The following is a 25,008-nucleotide window of genomic DNA, read 5'->3' as shown; positions in this document are numbered from 1 at the left end:
CAAAGTTGTGGAAGGTTCTTAAACATGCAAGAAGGGGTTACAAAAAAGGCAGGAACGAAAATATCCTGATTCGTGTGAAAGTAGAAAAAAGGGTCTCAAAAGACCTTAACGCCAGCCAACCATGGTATAGGGTTCTTCAGCAGAGGTATTGCAGCTGCTTATTTTTGGATGAATTTTTTATCATAATTTTAACCTCCCAGTGCGTCGTAGGTTTGAATAGCTCATGAGCCATAAACATAGGGTGGCATTAAAATCCCAAGAGGGATGGGCTCTCCAAACTGGAGGGAAAAAGTGAATGATCCCTTTAAGATTTCTTTTAAATGCTTTATTTTGTAATGAGCAACATTCTATCTAACTTGTTAAGGTGGAACTCACTGCCTGATAGGATCTCTGTACCAACTGGCCAGCCCTGGGGACTTCAGATTGACCATTTCCTAGCCATTGGTATCACGTGGAGATTGTGTTATCTTCCAATAATATGCGTTCATGCTACGCCAAATTGCCACCTCAGTAGTACTGTGACCTGGCCAGGGATTCCTAGACCATAGTATGCTGGAGGAAAGAAAATGCACCTGTGGAAATCAAGGGAAGTGGGAAATAGATGCTGCAAACACAGGGAGGGGAAGAGGGATGCAGCAGGGGAAGAAGGTTTTGCGATAGCATGTGTGCGCGTCAGTCATGTTGGGTGGCCCACTGCAAAAGGGAGGAGGTGGCTATGTCCTAAAGTATCCTTCAACAAACGCAGCTGCCCGAATGCCAAATCCATAGGAACCAACAGCAGAGCTTGTAGATTGAATACTGTGGTGTTCTGGCATTAGGAGGCTTTTGCTGTGGTGATCATATTTCTTCTGGGTCCTTTTTAAATTAAGTGAGATTAGGTGAACACATTGGACTTGTACCAGTTTTTCACTTGCTTTTGTTGATGTTGAATTATTGTGTGTACCAAGTAGCCGATGGTTTGGGTCTGATGGCTTGTTTTTTCTTTTTTTGGGGGGGGGGAATGTAGAGCCCCTCCTGTGGCAGGAGATGCCCCCTTGAAGATAGTGTCAATGAGTTGGTGTGGATGAATGTTTACCAGATGGCATAGGATGACCCAACCCCGCAGTCACCACACTAATCGCAAGCTGAACAAGTGGCCAGAAGCAAGTGACCTCACTGGAGGAAAGGAAAAGGCAGGAAAACCTCTAGCAATGACAAACAGTGTGCCACGGGTACTAAGTAGGAGGACCCGCAAAACAAGCGCTCATCATGTGTGGCCCATGTGCCTCTCCTTTACAATGGCAAGCAACATGAGATTCAGACACTCCTCCGTAGGAACCCTGAATATTGTATCCATTTTCTTGACAACCATACACCGGTAACTATGCTTTCGTAATGCTTAGCAGCCATGTCTAGCATTTGCTAAATTACACACAAATGCATGTTTTCTTCTTAGATCTGGTTGAGGCGAACCTGAGTGAGGACACCCTTCTGAAGGTGGCTAGTGATCTCTGCTTACCTTTGACACACATTTATCACTGCTATTTTGATTGGTCAATGAAGAAGTTTAAATTTGTTGAGTGAATGCTCTTCTTCTTTCCGCATCCATGACATTGTGGGCAACTTAAGCGGAGTGAAAGGAGGCACCTTAGTGGGACACACCACTATTGGTGACATGGACACCACACATCTGCAACCTCATCCACATCACCCTTGAGCCAACCCACACAGCATCCCCTACAAGAATCCAGAAGCTGGTGCTCGCTCATCAATTCCCACTCATCAAGCATTCATTCCCTCGACATTACAGACATACCACCACTCATGACCTGCGTCCTGGGATCTGGCTGCCACATACCCAAACAAAATCCTGTACATCCTCATCCCCAAAGCTGCAGCATCCAACAGGGCTCACAAGACTGGTGGAGGACTTGTCATCGTTCACAAGTCATCCCAGCCCTGCATCAGACTGCAAGAGGCCACTAGAGCGCAAAAGCACTCACCTGTCACCCCCACTCTAGCACACAGTTATTGTCACCTTCTACAGACCACCTATCATCAACAACTACACTGTCATTGTCATCACCATGTCCCTCATACACACCAGCAACATCTTCCTCAAGGACCTCAACCTCAAAGTCAATGTGGCCAACAAGACCATCTAGGCGTCATGACTCAAAAGAACTGGACAAACTTCACTTTAACCAGCATACAACTAACCCAACTCACAACAACAACAACATCCTGGCAGTCATCATCACAGCTCTATCATCCCTCCACTACAACACACCACTACCGCTCGACTAGTTTGCTCACCTTCCCATCACTATCCTCCATGTCATGTCACCTTGGCCAACCACACATAACCAAAAACTATCAAGCATGCATTGTGATCCTTTAAAGACTTCCCGTTAGATTAATTCTCAAAAGATCTGATCAACTTTGACCCCACCCTGTCAGGATGCCTCAACATGGAAAACACCACCCTACCTGAAATACCCAACAATAGCCCGAAGTCAAACATCAACATACATTCCCCCCCCCCAAAAAAAGAAAAAACAAGCCATCAGACCCAAACCATCGGCTACTTGGTACACACAATAATTCAACATCAACAAAAGCAAGTGAAAAACTGGTACAAGTCCAATGTGTTCACCTAATCTCACTTAATTTAAAAAGGACCCAGAAGAAATATGATCACCACAGCAAAAGCCTCCTAATGCCAGAACACCACAGCCAAAGCCAACAATACTATTCAAGGCTGTCAAAACAGTGCATCAACATCCTCCCAGACACCCAAATACCCTTCATTGAGAAACGGGCCGCTATAAGCACATTCTTAGTAGGTAAGATCAACAAGCTCTATCAAAAGATGTATGCTAACTCAACGTAGGCAACACCCTGCTTATCACATCATTTAAAACAATGAAATGTACTACCTTAAACCTCTTCTTGAAAGACCTGACAAAGACAATAGCATCTCTCAAAGAAACAGGTCACATTGACAGACTCCATCCTCAAGACTCTTCCTTTGAAAGCCCTGCACCATTCTGGCAATCATCACCACATCCCACACTCAGAACACCTTCTACGCCACACTCAAAACCTCAGCAATCCTCCCTTCCTCAGAAAATCAATGCTGGGCTCTGATGTCCACAGCACATACCAGCCCATCACACAGCTATTCCCATGGAAGATCCTTTAAAGAGTCATAGCCACCCAAAACTAAGTACACATTCGTGGACTCCTACGGACCTATCAAGCAGGCTTCAGATCGAGATGCAGCATGGAGAGAGCCGCCATCCAAGTGGTAGATGATGCACTCTGGATCCTCGATGGCAGACAACTTTGCCTCCAACTAGCAGACTATTGACAGAACATTAAGCCCTAGCATAGTGCAGAAATGCATGGGTTCACCTCCTATTCAGAAGACAGCCATCAGTTTCTTCATATCACCATCTCTACCCACCACCTGTGGAGTGCCATAGTGACCCATCCTCTCACCCATGATCTTCAAACTCTACATGGAGCTTCTGGGACCACTCCTCCCCAGCCACAACTTCCACATAGCACAGCGATACAAAACTGCACCTGCAAATATAATCCATCAAAGTCATCCACAAACTCAAACCGAATCCCACTGAGACTGAATACCTGCTACTCACTAACATTGCTCGCCATAAACCCCAAGGACTTCACCCCACAGCTGACACTCTGTGCAAAGTCCTTGGGACACCACATAGACAGACACATCTTCTTTAAAACACACACTGTGAAGAAAACTCAGGCCACATATTACCAACTAACACTCCTGCCGAAATCAAGCCATTTTTACCCAGAACCAGCTTCAGATCCATTGTACAGGCTTTAGTTCTATTTCACCTGGATGGAAGAAAAGCCCTGCGCATCGACTTACCTACCACTACCACCCGTGTACCTATGAAAAACATCCACCGTGCACCTACCTGCCTCATCAAATGTCTCCCTATAAATATGACCGCCTGATGCCCACACTCATCGAACTTTGCTGGCTACCCCTTTAAAAACACACCACCTTCCACTACCACCTGCAAACCCGGAAGCAGCATAAAACAAAGCTGTCACCATGCAGTGTGGCAGCCAAATTCACTATTTCAGGTGGTCAGTGCATCATCGCAACTCAGGACCCAGGCAGAATAGAGCAGCACAAATGCAAAAAAAGAACCAGAAAGCAAGGGTCCACTGTTTACACCTACTGACTGTGGAACGTCAAACCCAATAAGATACCTCCAAACCCACTATCCTTCCTGATTTCCATGCACGTTCTAAAGCCCAATCCCCTGCTCCCTCTTGTGATACTTTATTTCCAACATAGAAATGTATTTGCATCTGGTGGTGTGCTGGCCTCTGGAGCTGGTGTGTTTCTCTGCAAGGTAGTGTGGTGTTTTGGTTATGACTGATCTGTAGGTGATGCAGGCATTCTTGAACATGATGCGTTCTTGAAGGGGTCGCCAGTGCAGATCCTTGAGATTGGGGGGAATGATGTGGTCACATTTTCTTCCTCCTTTGATGAGGCATGCTGGACGGCTTTCAGAGGGGCCAATGTGGCATCTGAGAGGCCTGTGAGTAGGGGGTTGTCACTGTTCAAATGAGAGATGTCCAGGGCTTGGAAAACTATTCTGAAACTTAGAACAGAGATAAAATGCCTGACTTTGTGGAGGAGTGTAAGGTGATACCATGCTGCTTGGGCTTTCTTGGCAATGTGTGTTTTGAATGAGAGGTCATAATCAACAGTAAACCCACATGATTTTGCGCTGGGCAAGAGATGAGGCATTAATACATTGTGCGTCATGTCAGACAGCCAATTCATGACTTGAACATGCTTGTTGGGGCTTCATAGGAGAATGAATGTGGACTGTGTAGGGTAGAGCTTCAGGTAGGCATTTTACTAGCTTAGATGAGGGAGACACAGTGCTCGAGTCGATGCATGCCCTTGATGAAATTGATCTTTAAATAAAGCTGTGTGTCATCTGTATATTGGTGTTTGCGAGGAGTTCCCCAGGTTTCATGTAGAGGTTGAAGAGGACTAGTGACAACACCTTGTGAAACTCTGAAGTTTTTGTGTGAGCTGGGATCTCTTTGGAACCCTCTGACCAATTTGTTTCTGTTGGCGAGGTATAAGGCGAACAATTGCAGGTCTGTTCCATCGAAATACATGCGTGTGGCAAGAACTTTGAGAAGGGCTTCATGGTCAATGGTATCGAAGACAGCAGTGTGGTTGAGTAAGCAAGAGTTCTCTTTGTCAAGGATGTGAAGAGCATCATTGATAACCTGGATGGAAAGGTAAATGTGTGATGTGGTGATATTTAGCCATGTCATCTGGGTTCACTGCAGGTTTCTTCAACAGGGTCAGGATCTGTCCAGTTTTCAGTGCATCTGGGAAAGTGCCTTGTGAGAGGGATGTGTTGATGACATTGAGAAGTGGTGGGAGTGCTTTGCCTTTGACGACCTTCACAATGGAGAAGAGAATATCATGTATTTTAGTTGGTGGGTTTGTTAGCTGCAAGAGTGTTGGAAGGCTCTCCTGGAATACTTGTCCTGAATTAGGTTCACATTGGTATGTTGGGGGCTGGAATGGGTAGGTTGTTTATGGTGCGTTTGGAGATGCCAATGTGTTCCCTTATCTTGTCTATCTGGCCAGTGAAGAATCTGTCGATGCAAATGCATTTGTCAGTGAATTGTGGTATTGCAGGGTCTAGTGGTGGGTTAATGCACTGCTTTCCGGCTTGGAAGAGTGCTCTGCTCTTCTTAGATGCTTCCAATATGGTTGCTGTGTAGTAGTCTGCTTGTTAAAGGGTTGGAAGTGGAAGAGAGCAGACTTTGGACTGAGCGTTTTCGTGTAAGGGTGAAGGCGGCATGGGAAGGGATACGTTATATGTGAGCCACATTCTGCTGGCTTACCTAGGCGGCATGGACCACGTTTCAGCCCTTTCCAGGCTCAAAGAGGACCAAACAGGAATTTTTATTTTCCTCATCTGCCCTTCACCTGGGACAGCAATTTAGGTTCTGGATGCCAGTCACAGACTAATGTCGGGGGTCGGTCAGTGCATCATTTGAGCTGTTGCACAGACCCCCAAGAGAGGAACAGGTCACTTTTCTGAATCAGGTGACCTGCACATTTCCCAAATATCGTGCATCTACAGAACAAGTTCATACTCTGCACTACATTTAGATTCCCGGTTGTTTGAGAATCGGGCTAAGTGATTGCAGGGTAACTTCCTTTTGCTGCAAAGATATAATTAGGAGTGAGTTTACATATTCAAAAACATGGTTTTTACAAGTAGTTAAAATTATTGATTATAAAAAGTAAAGTCTAAAAATAATGGAAATTCCGGCATTAGGGTTATTTCGAGCACTCCAATATAACTATTTCATGACTCTTAAAAGAGTCCATCCAACTACAAATTTAATGGCAGTTGGTGGTCGTACCTGTGCATTTGCGCATGTCGTACCCATATCTGTCCATGGGCATGTCAAATGTAACCTGTTTGGTGGTCGTTTATGTGGGTATATGTGTGCATTGCTGCATCCATTATCTGTGCTGATGAGCATGCTTACATTAACTTGGACGGTTATTGTACGTTTGTGTATATTTGTGCATGTGTTATCCAGAGGCGTAGCCAGGATTGTCTAACAAGTGGGGATTGAAGCTAATGTAGTTGGACCCACCGCAGTGACATTAACATCTGTAAATGCCCACACCGTGCTGCTGAGTGAGCATTTACATATTTTGGGCCGACCTTGCCCGCTCAGGCCCTACCCTGTCTACGCCTCTGGTGTTATCCGCATCCATATGCGTTTCTGTTTATTGAGCTATAGGACCCCTGATATATAGATACATTTTGAAGATATGGCATTGACCAGTTCCATTTGAAGGCTGGAAGGAAACCCCCACAGGTCTAAAGTGAAAACGAACGAGACAGTGGAAGAAAACACCAAAGTCAGGAGCGAATTGTTTAAAACACCACACACGTGAACGTATTTTACACTCCGTCTATTACACTCGGAATAAATAGCTTGGAATACAATTCAGTAAACCAGCCAATGATGACAGGCACTGCATTCAAGCTTACCCCATGAGCACGCCATGGCCACTAACAATACGCTCAAAACAATATTATCGAAATAATGCATTTGGAACAATGCACGCAAAATAATACGCTGAAAATATTATATGTGAAATGACACATGGAATATCATGCACAGAATTCAGCACAATATCTGTACACAACAGGCACTGCATGCGTGCACACACCTACCGGTATAATACACTTGGAATGCTATTGTCAGGATAGCACATGCGGAATACATTTCAACACAATAACCATGGACGCAGGCAATGCATATCAGCACATGCCATTAACAAAAACAATACGCTCAGAATAACCCACATAGAATACGATTCAGTACAATTGCCATACTGAGCTGGTGTTAAATACAAACAGGCCCACACCACAAACAACACTCCACTTGGAATAAGGGACTCAGAATAACAATTGCAAGCGTGGGTGGAAAAGGTGGGGATCTTAGACTGTTTTCAGAGTGGCTTTAGGGCTGGGTATTCTACAGCACATAATCTGTTTATTATGGACTCATTAAGGAGTAAAGCGTTACAACCTAATAACCCCCCTCTCTATGCCCTTTATATCAATTTTAGGGCAGCCTTCGACTATGTCAACAGAAGCTTTCTATGGCGTAAACTCGAAAAGTGGTCTTGCCCTCCTGCTCTTATTTACTACCTAGAGCTTCTTCACACAAACACTACAGTACAGCTCAGACTGGACAATGAAGGTAACATGACTCGTCCTATCATACAGCGGAGAGGTGTAAAGCAGGGGTGTGTTACAGGCCCGCTGCTCTATAACTTATTTGTGTTGAATGTTCCGGAATATCTGCTGGGAATTGTGAACTGTCCCCTGAAGTTTGGCAGGACTCGCTGTGTGGTATTGGCGTATGCTGATGACATTGTGATCCTTGACAATACCTTTAGTGGGCTCCACAGATCGGCACAGAAGCTATGGCAATACGCAGAGGCAAACAAATTAGTTATCAATCACAGTAGAACTGAAGTACTCATGTTCACCTCTGGCAAGGTAGCATGCGCCTGCATGCAATTATGTATCCTTGAAATCAAGTATACTCACTCCTATGAATATCTTGGAGTGGAATTCGATGGCAGGGGGAATTACCTGTTATGCATCCAGGCCCGCAAACTAAAAGCTGACCAACTAACGGCTTTCATATAGAAGTTCACATACGAGTGGCTACTCCATCTGGGGTGCGCGGCAACTGTACTTACAATGTTTTGTACCAATGGTTGTTTATGGCTTAGAATCCCTGATTAATATGAACTTGGAATGGTTACAGATCCTTCAGGGGAAGTTTTGGAGGCGAATTCTGGGGCTCCCACAATGCATCCCTATGGCAATCCTGAGATTGGAGTTAGGGATTATGTTGTTCAAGTCTATTGTCTTGCGTAATAGAGCGTAGCTCTATATCAAGATCCAGAATAAACCCTTAAAGCCTCTGTTGAAGTGTGTGAAAGAGGGTACTGGAGCAATCAAGAAATCTAAAATTGAAAGGGACATGGTTGCTTTGAGTGAAGCAAGTGGATGGACCCCGCAGTGGGGACAAGATAATGAAAGCATGTTTTACCATCTTCAGAGGAGCATCTCGCTGTGGGATTGGCAGAATAACTACGTACACTTGGTAGCCTTAACAAATTATAAGTTTGTGACTTATGTCCTCTATACTTTCAAAAGGAGCCAACTGTACCTAAACCTCTGTCCTTCTGCACCATTGAGACGTTTTATCTTGCTAATGCGCATAAACCACCTTCCTACGCTAGTCGCCCAACTACGGGGATCCGTACCCCCGGGATCTGCAAGGTATTGCAGAATATGCGGAGATCCCTCTAAACCTGAAACAGCAAGACACATATTAACCTTATGCTCGCAGCTTTCTGACTGCTACAATAATTACGCTGGGAAAGTTGTGCATAATTCAGAGTTCATGGGAACTGATGAATTCTGGTATTATTGCATTAATACACTTAACCCAATGTTACATATAGCACTTTTCAGAATTTGGTCCATTGCACAAAAAAGAATGGGGGACCAGGAGGAAGGGGAGGTGCCCTATAACATGGAGGAAAAGGAGTGATACTGGATTAACTTCTGATTAAGGTAACAGAATACAATGACCCTGGGAGAGGGTATTCTTTAGGAAATGTAGAGATTGATTATGAGTAAGATCCTGGCCTGCTATGAGCCACGTTGGGGCTATTTGAATTTTTCCTATGGTGCTATATACCTAGAATTTGCCATTCTTTAGAAGTTGCCATTTGATATGGTTTGGATACACGTTATGTTCTTATTTTTATTTTAAATATCTATGAATTTGATTGTAAGGTAATGAATTTCTGCTGATTAGACGAGCGATGGACTGATTGAAATAATGGTTATTAATGAATGATGTAAGGAATGATTTACTTTTTCAGGAAATGTTATGTTTGATTGAATGTGTAAAGTTTTGTTTATATAAAACTGTATCACATTAAATAAATAAAAATAAAAATTGCATAATATTTTTCATCAAAATCGTGATAGACAACAGGTACTGCAAACAAGCCTACACTGGGAGCACAACATAAATTAGAATATGTTCAGAATAAAAAACTGGAAATAACACGCACGGAATACAATCCAGCACAATGGCCATACCAACAGGCACTGCCGTCAAGCCCACACCATAGGCAGATCACGAGGAACCACAATACCCTCAGGATAATACATTTGTACTAATACACTCGGAATAACACACTCAAAAGCAATAGACTCGGAATAAGGCACTCAAAATAATACACTCCCAAGAATATGAATGGAATGCAAAATGGAGCACAAGAGCCACTGCATTGACGCCCACACCATAAGCACACCACGACCAACCCCAACACGCTCAAAGGTTTAAATTAAAAAGAGGAAATCAGTGGAAAGAAACCTTTTTAAGAAGTGTCAAGGTTGTTGATATAAAGGTGAAGTTGACACATGTTGGGAATGCCACCATTACGTTACAACAACTCCTTCCAAACAACGCATTTCCTAATACAAAGTACATCATGCTACAAATTAAACCTTAGCTCACAGTACATCACTCCTCCATGTGACAGTTGGGGCAAGTGCTGCAAGTGTAGTGGTGTAGTGTGATTTAAGGTTTCATTTGTAGTTTGTAACATCTGTTCTTGTTCATGAAAGTGAATTGTAGGTGATACAGAAACCAAAAGGTAATGAAAGATATACCGAAAAACATACGAAAACGTCCACATCAGGACAAAAACATGAAATGAAAAATATAGCACAAAATTAAAAACAGTAGGCAAAACGGACAAGATGATCTACCACACACAACATGCAGTAGGGCTGCCATACATGCTCAGTAGGGCAGGAGAGACAAAACTAAAATAAAACACGTGAACTGAAATATATTCAGCTAAATGCAGAGCGAGATCAGCTACAGTGAAGACACTGTGGGGGTGCCGTACATGCGCACTAGGGTCAGAGGGACAAAACCAAATGAAAGCATACAGTGGAATGAAAAATGTTCAGTGACATATGTGAAACACATACGATGATCATCTGCACACAATGTGCAGTAGAGCCACCGTGGATGTACAATAGTTCTGAAAGGACAAAACAAAATGAAAAGCATAGTGCAAAATGAAACATAGATTAAAACCTATACAATGCCCCACGACACCCAGCACAAATCTTTCAACATTACTCACATGCAAATCATACAATACTCCCTTAAAAACAAAGAAATAATTGAGAAAAATGCATGATTAATGCCCATACACATTTTAAGTCGGCAAACATTGGGAATGCCAATTAAGATTTCACCTATTATTAAACAAAAACCTAAAGTAAAACCAACCTTGTTACAATCTTGACTCCCCTCTCACAAAAATCTTTACAACACAAAAATAATACTATTAACAAGGTGTATAGCAAAGGTACAGTACATTCTAAAAACGCACATTACAATGTAAATAATAGTCCTAATATAGATAATACATTAAATACTTTAAAAAAACATATACCCATGCTTACACATAAAACGACCTGACAAAAATGTAAACTCTTGCTACCATCTTTATACTGCATTACACACCAATTAATAACTACAAAAGAAAAACACAAACAAAAGACAAACCCTATTAAGAGTATGGGCACTAGACACTGTTAACACTATTAACAAATTAATGATAGTCCAAAACAAGAGGAGGATTCTAGATTCCAACAATGTTGGTCTTATTTTATGCTTAGCATTTAATGGTAGGTTAAACTTTAATGTTGGCCTTCCTAGTGATTGTATAGCAATTCCTTTATAGGTTTTATACATTTGTTTCCATATATACCTATGGGAAGATTTACTAAGTAAAATAAGTAGCTTAAGTAAGACTAAATTTACTAAGCTAAAAAAATAGTGAAATAGAACTTTAGCCATTTTTGCATCTATGTTTTACTCACACCATGTTTTAGCTTAGTAGACCAGCCCTAGATGCAATACGTATATTTGTTTTTAAAAGGAAATGTGTTCATGTTTATATGGTTAAACAATGTCCTTTAACATTAAAGAAGAAAATGACATGTTACAATAAATACTATTACAAGAGCATAAAACCTATACAATGACCACCATTCATTATAATAAAACAGAGAATTATTAGAAATTGATCAAAATACTAAAAAAAAATATACATAGTGCATTCGCTAAAGTGTTTGTCTTTATCGTCTGTCTCCAGCTGCAAAGATTGCAAACAAACAGCTGTAACACGGTTGAGGTTGTCCAACCAGCTAAACAACACTGACAGACATTCTATGTCACCCATTTCAAATAAATTAAAGAATCTTTTGAAATAAATGGATCTTTTAACCTGCACAGCAGTACAAGATGTTTCACAGTCTCAATTTGATTGTTCCCTTTACAAAACCTGCAGGTGGCAAATTCTGGCTGCAATAGTCAAAATCTAAGCAGAACTTCCATAGTTAATATCAGATTCCACCTAAATCGCAGGACGCAGCGACTAGTTTTTCAATCAGGGTATATGCCAATGTATGGAGCAAGAATACCTGCTTATTTATGTTCCCCTGGTAGATGGTTCATCGATTCAGAGGCATGCATTCCCCTCATAGTAGCAATAAAGTCTAACCTATAATGTTTGTTTCACTTTCCCTGGATTAGAAACCAGATCACAATCCGATTAAAACCAAGTTTACTAAGCAGACTGATGCAAAATTTGGAAAACTCATTAACATATCGGTCCCCTTCCATATGCGATATGTTCCCTAGATCCACATATAACGCATCCTTTCTTGGGCATAACATTTTATAATAAAAATATAAACATTTCCAGCAAGCCCTAGATTTTAAGGAGTATGCGCTGAGTTAATATCTGATAGCTACAAGCGTTACACAGCTCGGATCCTAAGGGCATTCCTCCAAATGAATCCCTCGAAAATCAGTAAAAAATGTAAAATCCAAGGTGCTAACATTTCAATACCATATCAAATCTTGGGGACAATCTTCCCCTCATAAAACCTCAATATTGGGACTATTGTGAATTTGCCATGCTTTAGCGTCAGTTCTGCAGAGCTGATTCGAAAGTGTAACCGTGGTGGTTTTAACCATTCAAATCCTAGGTTAACAAAACTATCGCCTTGATCTATTAGGTCAGTTCCAACATGCGATCAAGTTTTTAGTTTTAGGAGTTTTAATCCTGGCTGTGCAATGTATGACCTTACTTTGGGAGAGATTTACCATAAGAGTGTGGGCCTGGGCGAAGTCTGAGAAGGCAATAATCTGGAGCTGCGGACCTGACTGCGAGCAGCCAGATAAGAGGAAATCATCTGCGTAGGCTAACCACAACGCTTTCATAGTGCCCATTTTTGGAGTGGCGAACGAAGGTAGCTGGTAGTAAGAAATTGCCAACATCGGACTTATCGAGTTTTAACAGGCAGGGTGCCAGAACGCAACCATGCCTGGCTCATCTAAATATCACAATCTTGTGTGACAAGGTTCCATGCATTGTGCTGATTTACTAAAAAGAATAGCGTAAGTAAAACTTACACCCAAAAATGACTTAAGTTCTTACTTAAGTTCAGCAAATCAGCAACATATATATTGCCACAAGCAAATATTTATTTTCAGCTAATCATTAATTCGGATAACAGCAATAAGGAAACCCTTATTGACACGATGTATCCCTCCCATGTCCTTCCAAATCTACCCTTCCAATAGTCTAGCCTTCTGATGGTATCCATATTATTATTCCCTAGTACTGCAACCCCTTAGTGTACAGCACTTCACTGCTTTCACATACAGAGCACAAATGATAAATTAGAAAGCATTGCCAATTATTGAAGTTGGCTATTGGGCAAGATCTTTCAGATTGGGAGTCCCCCTCTTCCCCCCTGTTAGCTGCGCCATGGAATAACATACTGAAGAAGTGAAACATCTTCGAGCAACTTGTTGGGCTCTTAGAGCTACGGGTCTGTTCATAGTGACTTTCTACACATCTATCTGATTGGTGGGGAAGGGAGAGGAAAGTCAACCAGAACAGCAGGGCCAGATGGTACACCTGTGGAGATTATAAATAAAGAACCTGCGGGCAACACATTTGGCTCATATGCTCAACTGCTGCCTTTGCAACAACACTGTACCTGCATCCTGGCACGGAAGTGTAGGCATCCCCCTTTTTAACGCGGGTGATAAAACACTACCGCAGAATCACCGAATGATCGTCCTTCGGGATTCTGCTGCCAACATTTTTGCCAACGCATTGTAAACACAGTTGAACAAAAAAGCAGGGAAAATAAGCATTTTAGATCGTACTAAAAAATATTTCCTCAAAAGAGGATATACATTGGTCAATTTACTAACTCTAAAATGACTTATTATGAAATATGCTACATTAAATCAAACCCCACTGAACCCTGCATTCATAGCTTTGTCAAATGTTTTACAGTAAAACAGCCCACTTTATGGAAACCATAGACCTGGGGGGTGAGGTGTTCCCCATAGAAGCTTCTAGGGCCCATAATTCTACTTCCTACTAAAATTTTGGGGTTTGGGTGCAAACCACTGCTATGATGTTCAATCAATAAGATCATTCACCAATAATGGGCTTACACTGCCATTTACATATTGCTGATTGAGCGACTCATTTAGTGACAGCAAGAGCCTTCTATCAAAGTTCTGCATCTTATTTCATTGAACATAGTGTACAGGTCTGTGTACATGGACCAAGGTTCAGGTTTTCCGGTTTTCATTAATACAATAGGACCGCAATAAATACTAAGTAAGCCTACAGCTCTCTCTAGCGGTGACAACAGGCGAAGCTATGCAAATTGGAGCACTGTATTTCCTAAGCCAGCAGCTCCCTCTAGAAGAGCATTCTGTGCATTTGTACAGCCTTTACTGCGCATGACTGCATCGCCCCAACATACATCTGGCCTTTTATATTATTAAGAAGATTGTAATCTATGCAGATGATATGATACTTCTAGGTCTCCAAGGGCTTGAAAAAAATGTTGGGCCCCACGAATTCCTTTCACAAAGTGCATATTCTAAAGTAAATGGAAAGAAAATATACGTGCGTTTTAAGGTTGCAAAAGAAAGTGAATATTAAGGGCCAGCTAGACTCCACAACCATAATGGTCACCAAAGAGTATAAATACTTTGTAGTTCTGACCATTTCTCTTATGACTATACACACTGCTTGCAATAGTCATTCCACAACGTCTCCTGATGCTGAATAGGTCATTTGGGTCATGAACTTGGCAGCCCTGTTTTAAATGATATGACACAAAGATTATACCAGTGTTGTTGTTTGGAGCCAAGATTATTCTAAAGGGAAATTAAATGGTTTAATAAAATAAAAAGTGCCATATGGAAGGAGTTACTGGGGTCTGAAAATTATGCGAAATAGAGACCACTCTTTTAGAATAGGAACTACCGCCAATACCTCAAAACTCTATTGGCAAATTTGTTAATCCTTTGAGTTGGTTCTCTCCCAAGGAATTTTGGAAAGGCTGTGAATATGGTGCATTTTTAAATTACAGTGGGGCAGTAATATCAGTTTCAATTGAACATGATTTCAAAACAATTGGGCAAAATGTTGGGGGATTCCCACCAGAGAGAGTTTTAGGAAAAGCTGTGGCAAGTGGTGCACTACAAAGGATACCAGGGCGGGGACATGGATGCAATCAGGATGGTGTTTAAAATCAACTATGGGGAGAAGTTCACCACCCCGAGACCCACTGTCATGGTTTGTAATTTCTGCACATCAAAGCCCTGTTCCCACAGTGAACCCCAAAATGAGTGCTAGTGACAGCCAACGCACGCGGAGAACCCCCACACTGTCCAATCAGTGGCAGTCCTCCAATTATGCCACAAATGAGTGCCTTTGCCCCTTGCTGACTGCTAGTGCACAGTAGCCCTTGCTGACTGCTAGTGCGCAGTAGCCCCAGTCCTTGCTGACTACTAGTGCGCAGTAGACCCAGTCCTTGCTGACTACTAGTGCGCAGTAGCCCCAGTCTTCATATTCCTCTGATGCATGTAGCAGACCAAGAATAGAACACGAATGACCAGGACACCATCTCCCCATGCTGCCAGTACATACAATAACCACAGGGCGCACAAATCATTGCACATGGTACACCCAATGCCAAAATAGAATGCCCCTTACCAGCCAGCAAATGACTGCAGCGTCTGCATAATACCCATCGGCATATATGGGCAGGTTCCACAATGCCCGAGTAAACGCATATTGCCAGTCTTCTCAAAGTCACAGTAATACACACACTGCTCTGTGGGCTGCAGTGTTGCAGTCATTGAACACTGCACGAAGTATTAAAAAAAAAAACACATTCTCCCGGTGTCCACAATGCGACAATAATGCACACATTAACTCAGTACCAAAACGCCACAGTAATGCACACATTTCACGTGTTCAGCACACAGTCTGCAAAGGTGGCGTATTGCTTTAACTAATGTCCACAATGGCATTACAGAAGGAGACATACCATATGCAAATTAGGTTTGGCGCTACTCTTAAAGGGGCAGTGCAGCCTGGACTGCTTGGTCACATCACTTCTGCTTAAGACCACGGGCAACCCCAGACATGCTTCAGCCTCGTTGGGCCTTGTCAGTGAGGGACCACGCAGCGTTTACTCACTTTGCACTGCGGGGTGCAAATGTAAAGGGCAAAAGGCGGCATACAGCATTTACTTTTCATTGTGAGCATGATTGCATGTCAGGGTGGATTTAATTGTAATTGTACACGCTCCCTGCCATGCTCGCATCGCAGGCCACGTACACAATGGATCCCTATGGGGTCCACCTGCTTTATGGTGCGACACCCAGGCTACCGATATCAGCAGAGCGTACCGGTTCCTGCTTCAACAGTGTTTGGAACCAGATGCATTCCGGAACCTGCCTGAGACTGAACCCTAGAGCCGACACCCCTCTGCGAAACCATCATGACCTTCTAGATCCAACACAACTACCACTAGGAGAGCGAGGCCAGCGACAACTGCACCGTCAACCTGCAGCCGCAGACCTCCTACGTCTAACTGTCCTTGGGATATTATTTAAACCAAGATGACGTGGCACAGTCCGAGTTCTCAAAGTTCTTCTGCAAACAGTCTGAAGAGATGCATGAACATTCGAAGAAACTGCTGAAGTTCCAGAACAAGCATGGAGGTCCTGTGGTCCTACAGGACGTAAATAAGCCGGAAGCAGACGAGTGGGGAAATGGTACCCAGGCAATGGAGTATGCACTGAAACTGGAGAAGACACTCAACCAGACTCTGTTGGACCTGCACAAGGTCTTCACTGGCCCCCATATGTGCGACTTCCTGGAGAACCACTTCCTGGAGGAAGAGGTGAAGCTCATCAAGAAGCTTGGCCACCATCTGACCAACCTGAGGCGCGTGAAGGCTGCAGAGGTGGGCATGGCGAGTACCTCTTTGACAGGTTGACTTTGGGTGAGGACAGTGACTAGGTGCCTCCAGGGTGAAGTGATGCCAGACCACAGCTATCATGCAGATGCCCTGTGTGCCATCATGATGCTCAGAGGTCATGAGGAAAAGTAATCTTGAAGGGATTTCACAGCCTAATTAAAGCTGGCGCACTCCATCGGGATCTCCAGCATTTACGCCACATGAAAATCCATGCGGGGGTAAATGCTGCTGCATTTGTATAGCGGACAGGAAGGGAGGCGGTGGAAACGTAAGTTGCATTCTGCCCCTCGACTTCGCCATACAAATGATTGAAAATGTGGCGTGATTAAATGGCGGTAAAGCCATACTCAAGGCTTTTACGCCTTTCAATCACAATACACCGCTCATGAACATGAGCTCCCATTTCTTTTCTAGTCACGAGGCCCAGAGTCACGAGCATTATTATACACCTTTGCAAAAAAATGGCAGAACTTCCTGAAAGCAGTGATTCTTGGATGGAAGGATGTGCTACACCCCATATTGGCCTTTGTGGAAGCACACGCTCTGCCCTCATGCCATGCTGAGGGTCTGCAAGTCCAGACAGCAAGGTAGAACTTGCAACAAGCAGCATGGCACTGGTAGACTCAGCTAGTGCCTGCCTGCCTGCGGCTGCTGCTTCAAAAATATCCTGTGGCATTGCCGCCATCAGCAAAGCAATCCAAAGGGCCAAGTATCTGCCATCATAGGGTGAGAGGTACGTAACCACACACACCATGCACATTATAGAGGCCCACACCTGGCAGACCCGGCCCCTTCTTACCTATTACCCAGAACAGCGAAAAGTGTGTGGTAGTGTGCTGGGTGCCCGCGTTCATCTGTGGCCGGTTCCTGGACCAGAACTACTGCTCGGGTGTCTTTACTAAAAGCTGCACCTGATTTGGAAAACCAGCTCTATTCTGACTCGTCGGCTTCATGCTTGAGCCGGATGCTTATAGGCCAGTGGTCCCAGCACAAGCCCGGGGCCCTAGTACAAGCCCTTTGGGGCAATGACGCTCACTCTTTTGCTGCGGATGCCTGATTCTTGCCTTTTTCTGGCATATGCAGTTTACCAGTGTTTTAAAGAGCTCAGAAGCACCATGTTATCGCCAGATAAAACACTATAAAAATAAAGAAAAATGGAAATGCGTATCCCGGAGAAGGGGGTCCAGGGAAAACACCTACTTATTAGCAATGGCAGCAATGGATGGATCAGCGGCAGCACATGGCAGCAATGGATGGATCAGCGGCAGCACATGGCAGCAATGGATCACCAACAGGAAATAGATAGGAAGGGAGCAGATGATTGTAAAAATACAGCACCAATACCAGAATGGGGGACAATGCACGCTTCAACCTGGTACACAAAGGTCAAAAATAACACAGCTGGGAACATACCACGCCATCACTCCTATAACTAAAAGAGAAGGAATATGCCTACCTATAGGACACGGGATACATAGAACAAGAATTATAAGGACTAAGACATATAACCCACTAACCCAAAAGCTCTGATTTCTGCATACTTGACTCACACAAAAATTCACACAACCAGCTTCTTGCACAGCAAACCGCACGCACTTCACCACACCGCAACAACAGACAACAAATAAGTTGCACCAACAGCACACGAGGACTCACATCGGTCTGATATTCACACCCAAGCTCAGCGCAGGGTGAAAACTGAACTGAAGTTGCCAACAGGACACCACCTCCCTCACTTTCCTACTCCCTCTTCACCCGACTAACCCCACCCCGCCTTCTTGTTTGTAAATCCGTCTGAGCGCTGGGGACCAATTCTGTTGGTGACGGTGCACGGTACAAATACCTTTAACATTAACATTATCATAAATCTCTCAGAATCGCACAGCTCAAGCGAGCGGTCGCATTTCCCTGCATGTATTCGTTGTACAAATTGCCTGCTTTTTCCTGCGGCAAGTGGGCGCCTGTCACCTGCCTCCCTCCCACATCACGTCCTTCAGCAGGCAGCCTTGGCTGTCCTAACAGATTTCTTCACTTACACGCCAGTGTTCCATTTAGGAGCTTGAAGATAACCAGTTTGGAAGCGTCAGAGTGGTCTGGTTTCTTTTTCCCCCGCGTGTGGTTGTATATAGTGCACATCGGACCCTTGGGGGTGGTATGCACAGGTAGGGCACCTGCACTAATAACAAGAACAAGCAAAGGAATAGAAGCATAATGCATTTGGAGGCCTCTCTTTCCTGTCTATCTTACACCAAAGTGCCCAGTTTATCTTTCTATTATGGAGACCAGACCGCTCTCATTGTTGGATTATAGAGGCTACATGGCCCTCAATATTCCACTATGGAGGTCAGTATGGATTCACTGTAATACTATGGAGAGCTAGCAGTAGCAGTGTGCGATATTCACATGTTGAGGTGTGTGACTTTTTATGTGAGCCAATACATTATGCAGTGAGATGAGAGCAGAGCTGATGTAATCGTATTCACTGGTGTCAGAAATCAGTCAGGTTGCTGCATGGACTTTATCGGGTTATGGAAGCATTTGGCAATACCAGAAAAAAAAGACAACACCACTGTGATGGATTGCCATATTTCAAGTGCGGGATAGCCAAGGCCTTTTTTTATTTTTAATCACATAAAATGATGCAGGTAATTCTGTTGCTGACAGGGGGATACGCTATTCTGTCATCCCTTTCACTAATGCTCCATGCCAGGGGGAGTAAAACATAAATAAATAAATGCTCCATGCCAAAATGATAGTGCACTAATGTGCCTTTGCTGTGATAAACTACAGGTGCCCTCAGTGTGCGCTCTATAGTGGCACAGGGTGGGTTCAGAGGCCACATGTGCATCCCTAACAGCTGCTAGCACACAAAGTTCCTGCAGGCAGAGGTGGCTTTTTAATCTTCTGCAATGCTGATCTAAAATGGTTATAATTCTATGCCTTTATTAGTCTGGTGGCACGTCAATCTTTAAATGCAAACCATACCTAGTTGTGTCATGGTCACTGCTAAGAGTACACAATTATACAATGACAGCAATGCAATATCACATAGTGTCAGCTCTGTGACCCACGCCGCCTGTGACAGGACTAGTGCAAATTGGTGTCTTGTCTGGGTCCATTAAGATACATGGAACAATAGTCAGGATGCTGTCCCTTTGATTCTCCTGCAGATGGGGAGCAGGTGCAAGTGGATCTAGGTCACCTAGCCTAAGCCCCCACCCACCTGGTGCCTTCCTGGTTGCCACTCTTTTTTCCCTACTTAAGGAGCGCTCCAGCCTCTTTTCCTTTGCAGATGGGGAGCGGGTGCAAGTGGATCTAGGTCACCTGGCCTAAGCACCACCCACCTTCTCAGCCCTGCCTCTTCCTTCCTGCTCTTAACTCTTAGATCAAGGGTGACTCTTGCCCGGGCGTCCGAAGCAAAGGGCTGATGAAGAAAAGGGCAATTCCTGTTTGGGCATGTTCGGGGCAGGAGAACCCAGGCCCGACCCCCTGCTCAGACAGCAGGTAAGCATGCACCAACATGTGTTTACTCCCTCCGACCCCTCAGGCCATCCCCACCCCTCTGGTCCCTGCTTGATGTTCCCTTGTGCCCCCCACCCTTCTCGCAAACAGGTGTTGCCTGTTTTGCTTGATTCTTCTCCCCCTCACCTCCAACAGCCTACTTCTGCAGGAGTCTGTCCTGATACATTCTGGTTTCACCATCACTGTCTTGTGGCCAATGCTGGATTTGACTTTTTTGGAGTTTGTTGATTCACTGTGTGTCACCCTTTCTCAACTCTAATGCTGGACTTCCTTTGCATCTTGTACTCATGGTGGCCCTGAATCATGCTGTCCCCATCTTCATCTTGTATCCTGGCTTGCAACATTATGTGTTACTACTGACTTCTGCAATTGTATCCGCTCTCCCCTCTTGCTTCTCCACTCTTTTTGACTGCTTACTCTCTGTTCTTTCCTCCTCTCCCTTTTCCTATCTCCTCCCCTCTTCCCCTTACTTTCTTCTATGCACTTACTCTATCAGATTATCAGAATTGTCCCTGGACCTAGTATGACAGCAACCTCATCTGTCTGCTCCCCTCCTCCCCTTACTCCCCCCCCCCCCCCCAGCACTATGTGAAATGTCATCAGGCCTAGTACAATAGTCACCTGTTTTGTACCTCCCCTCCCTTTCTGCACCCCTCTCCCTCACCTTTTGTTTTTCTCCAGCTCTACCAGAAATGTCGTCAGGCCTAGTACTGTAGTCGCCTTTCTGTTTTCATTTCCTTCCCCAGGGCATAGGTGTTTTGGAGGCAAAACTAACATAACAAAGCCACTCTCACACCAGGCTGCTGACCACTGGAGTCCCTTTGAATTCATTAGGAATGGAAAGGGTCAGAGGTAGGGTAGCCAGAAGGGAGAGAAGGAGGCTGGGAGATGGGTCCCACCGTCACGATTTCTGTTGGGGCTCCCTTCCTTTTCCTGTCCCCTCCATTACCTGCAGGCAGGTTACACTGGCTGTTATGTCATAAGGCAAAGGACACCTTTTACAACCACCTGGTTGTTTGGTGAGGAAGGGTAGCTCAGGGGTAATGTGCTTGTCTTAGAAGCAAGACAAAGCAGCGCAACAGGTTCAAATCCCAAGCTTGCACTTAGAAACTACTCGCTGCTATTAAGCATGTTATAAAAGAACAATTATAATTATAACTTGGATTGGACCCCTTAAAGAGGGCTTGCTTTGGACAAAACCCCATTTTGCCTTTAAAGGTAGGGCCTTCCCTCCACCCCTCCCCCGCCTCATTCTTTGATTCATCTCTGGCCTTCCCCAAAGACAAGAAGAATTCATGTGTTCCTCTGTTGGATATACAGTCAATCCCAAGGTCTGCTGCCATGGAGGTGAAGACATAAGGCATCCAGGGCAGGGGAGAGCTCTGCTCCCTAACCAATCACTAGGGAACAATGTGGGCGACTGCTGTTGAACCAAGGCTTCTATACTGGCTACACTGGAACCAGGTGACTGTTCCCTGGAGGTGAAGGATCCCCTGTGGGTGCAGGCCAAGCTCCCTAGAGTGGTAGTGCAGAAGGACTGCCCTTGTCCTGGAGCCTTTGATTTGTGACTCCCACCAACTACAGAATGAGGGAAGTGATCCCTGGCCCTCCCTGCTTCTCTGAACTGCATTGAAAGTGGCCTGGGTACGCTTGATGCTGTCCACGCTGCCACACAGGTACAGCTAGAGTTCTCTCCAACCTCTATGCCCAGGCGCCTCCTCACCTCTGGGATTCACTCAGGGCCGACGCCGGAGATCTTCTGTCTCTGTTTCTGAGGACAGCTGAGTAGGCTAGCATCCCCAACTCAACACGTCCACCTGGTCACCAGCGTCAGACTCCAAACCAATGCCACTGTAGTACTCAGATGCTGGGTTTATCCAGCCGATCCGGTCCCCAATGGAGGCCAGCCTCTGCTTCTCCGCACTGGACACCACTGAGTCTTCCAGCGTCGTCAATGCGACATCCTCTGCAGTACCCAGCGTCTTCTGGATACAAGCTGTTGCTGCTTATGTGACAGAAATCTGAGGTTGGTCGTTTTGCACATATCGTCTCTTCCTCTTGTGCCCTGATGAAGATGATCTGGACATCAGCTATTGATAAGTACTGATGTTTATCCGATCTAGAAGCAAGGAGCGTAGCCACATTGTTCATGTCAATATTAACCTATATAGAGGGTAGAGCAGTGACTCTGTACTCTGCTTGAAGAGGACAATGCCCCCATCGTGGTGAGATGCAACAAGTAGCCAGTCACTGTGACGGTAGGGAGTCAGACCTAAACACTTTGAACATTTCTACAGTATACACTCTTTTCCCAGGGTTTTCCTGAAAGCGGATGTAATTGGCATCTTTGGTTCTGAAATGGACACTTCCTTCTCAAGTGTTTTAGATTCCTCCCTGGACAAAGATGGCATCTCCCCCTGACCTAAACTTCTTGATATCCTCACCTGTCTGTTTACAATCTGGCTGTAAACACCTCTTTAGAGTCTCCAACGCGTCCTGCTGCAGATTTTCACTTGCCCCACAGCGCCCCCTATCTATCTCTGATGTCACGAGTATCCTGCTATTCATCTGGCTCCACACTGCAACACACGGATCCCCTTTCTTACAATACTCTGTCTTGAGAAATGTTGGTTTCCCCTCCACCTCTTCAACCATGTCTAGCACACATTCCAGGGTGAATATCTTCCATCCGTTTGTGGAAATGCAGGTTTAAAAAAAACACAACTAAAAGATGTGGGATTGTGAGCATGAGGGCATGGAGTGTGACATCATTGGCCCAAAATTTACACATTGACTATCACACATTCAGATCACACCCAGATCTAGAGGTGTGCTTGCTGTCTGGTTGGTGACAGTTTTACTAGTGTTTGAGGCACAGCCTCTCCAACACTCTAGTTAGCCCCAAAAGGCAAACCATGGTTCCCATGAACATGATTGAGAAGATACCGACATGGCTGGTCTTCTAGCACACGGCCGATTGCAGCAAAAGAGGAACCAACTCCCCCTTTCTGGCTTACGCAGCACATTACGCACCCTTGCTCGTGCCGGTCTGTGAAGTGTGAATGGGATGCTGCACCGGTCCTCAGAAGACCAGATTCCCAACTCCTCATACATACTGGGCCCATTTCACAAGTACTTTGAGCTTCACCAGAGATCCATAGGGACCTGGGAACAGCATCTTTCCAGATTGGGGCATTTCCAAAGGGACCCTTGCCTTACATCGATTAACAACCTCGGACAAGACGCTCGGACAATTGCTTCAATATTGACCCAAGAAGCCACCTTGCACCAAAACGAGAAACCCGCTGACAAGAGTCATGACCTGGCACCATCGACTTTCACCATCCACTAACCAGGCCAGAGGAGATGAGCCCTTGAAGGAGAGAGTCCAGTACATCTGCATCAGGGGCCGGTGCCCAGAGGGTCATTAAAAAAGAAAAACAATGCCTTTAGTGAACCTACAGTGAGAGTTGTGTGATTCCCCATCTTGGCTGCCCTGCACTCGCCTACCACACCCAAACACCTTTGAGCATTCCACTGTAGCAGCTCGGCCCTGGAACATTTGTAGCAGCATGAGCCTAATGATATGATATGATACGATAGGTTATTTATAACGCGCTTAATACCCAAAGGTTTCTAAGCGTGGACCCGGTGATCGAACCTGTGTTGCTCCATGTCGTCTTGCTTCCAAGGCGAGCACGTTGCCCCTGAGCTATCCTCCCGCTAAAGGAGTGATGTAATGCACAAGTTACCGATTCCTCCATTGACTCCAGCGCACCATAGCAATACATATTAAGGCCTGCGGCCATTGAGGGGTGGGTAGAGACCCCGGCTGTTGTGCATGCCCTAGGTGTGCCCACGTCCACCTTAGTTGGCCTCTCTTTTATCGAGGAAGTCGAGCAGCAATTCCCTACAGCACCACTTCTTCAACTTCATCTTCACCCGCCTGACATCAGTCCCTGTCCTCCAGGGTGCGCAGCTCCCAGACTTGGGGCTGGTGCTATTGGACAAGAGACCGGCCAATCTATGCGGTTCACCTCTGCTACTTCCCGTCAACCGCAAGATAGGCCACCATGGCAGGGGCGCAGTGACAAATTGCTGCTGTGTTGCTCATGGTGGGTGGACAACTCAATAATTAATTGGTTTTCTCTTTTTTTTTTTTAAAGAACCAATGTGAATGTTTAGCAATTGTAAATGCTATGGAGCAACATTGAAATAGCAATGATGCTCGATTAAGTTACAGAAAGTAGAAATTGTTGCCCATCGTGGTGCTTACCATGAAAATGGGTGATGTAATTAGAACCACATTCTGAAAAAGCGGCAAGCCTCTTAAGGGACAATGCGGAAAAATAATGTCATGTTTTGTGACCATGAATATACTAATGAAATATTTAGAAATCTCGAGACGTTTCATACATATTTAAACAGAAATGTCATTGCTAAA

The 25,008-nt window shown here is 44.6% G+C and overlaps 1 protein-coding gene and 1 pseudogene across 2 annotated transcripts in view; one reads left to right on the top strand and one right to left on the bottom strand.

The window, feature by feature from the left end:
• The window catches only part of MAP3K12 (mitogen-activated protein kinase kinase kinase 12), a 533,632-nt gene that overhangs the window by 421,980 nt on the left and 86,644 nt on the right, over nt 1-25,008 (bottom strand). The gene's annotated exons all lie outside the window — the stretch shown is intronic.
• Nucleotides 16,560-17,083, top strand: LOC138581808 (ferritin light chain, oocyte isoform-like; annotated as a pseudogene).

This window comes from Ambystoma mexicanum, chromosome 3q (genome assembly GCF_040938575.1).
Source record: "Ambystoma mexicanum isolate Mex_15411 chromosome 3q, UKY_AmexF1_1, whole genome shotgun sequence".
NCBI classification, from domain to species: domain Eukaryota; kingdom Metazoa; phylum Chordata; class Amphibia; order Caudata; family Ambystomatidae; genus Ambystoma; species Ambystoma mexicanum.
Note: the sequence above shows the minus strand (reverse complement) of the source record. Positions and strands in the feature narration are given on the sequence as shown.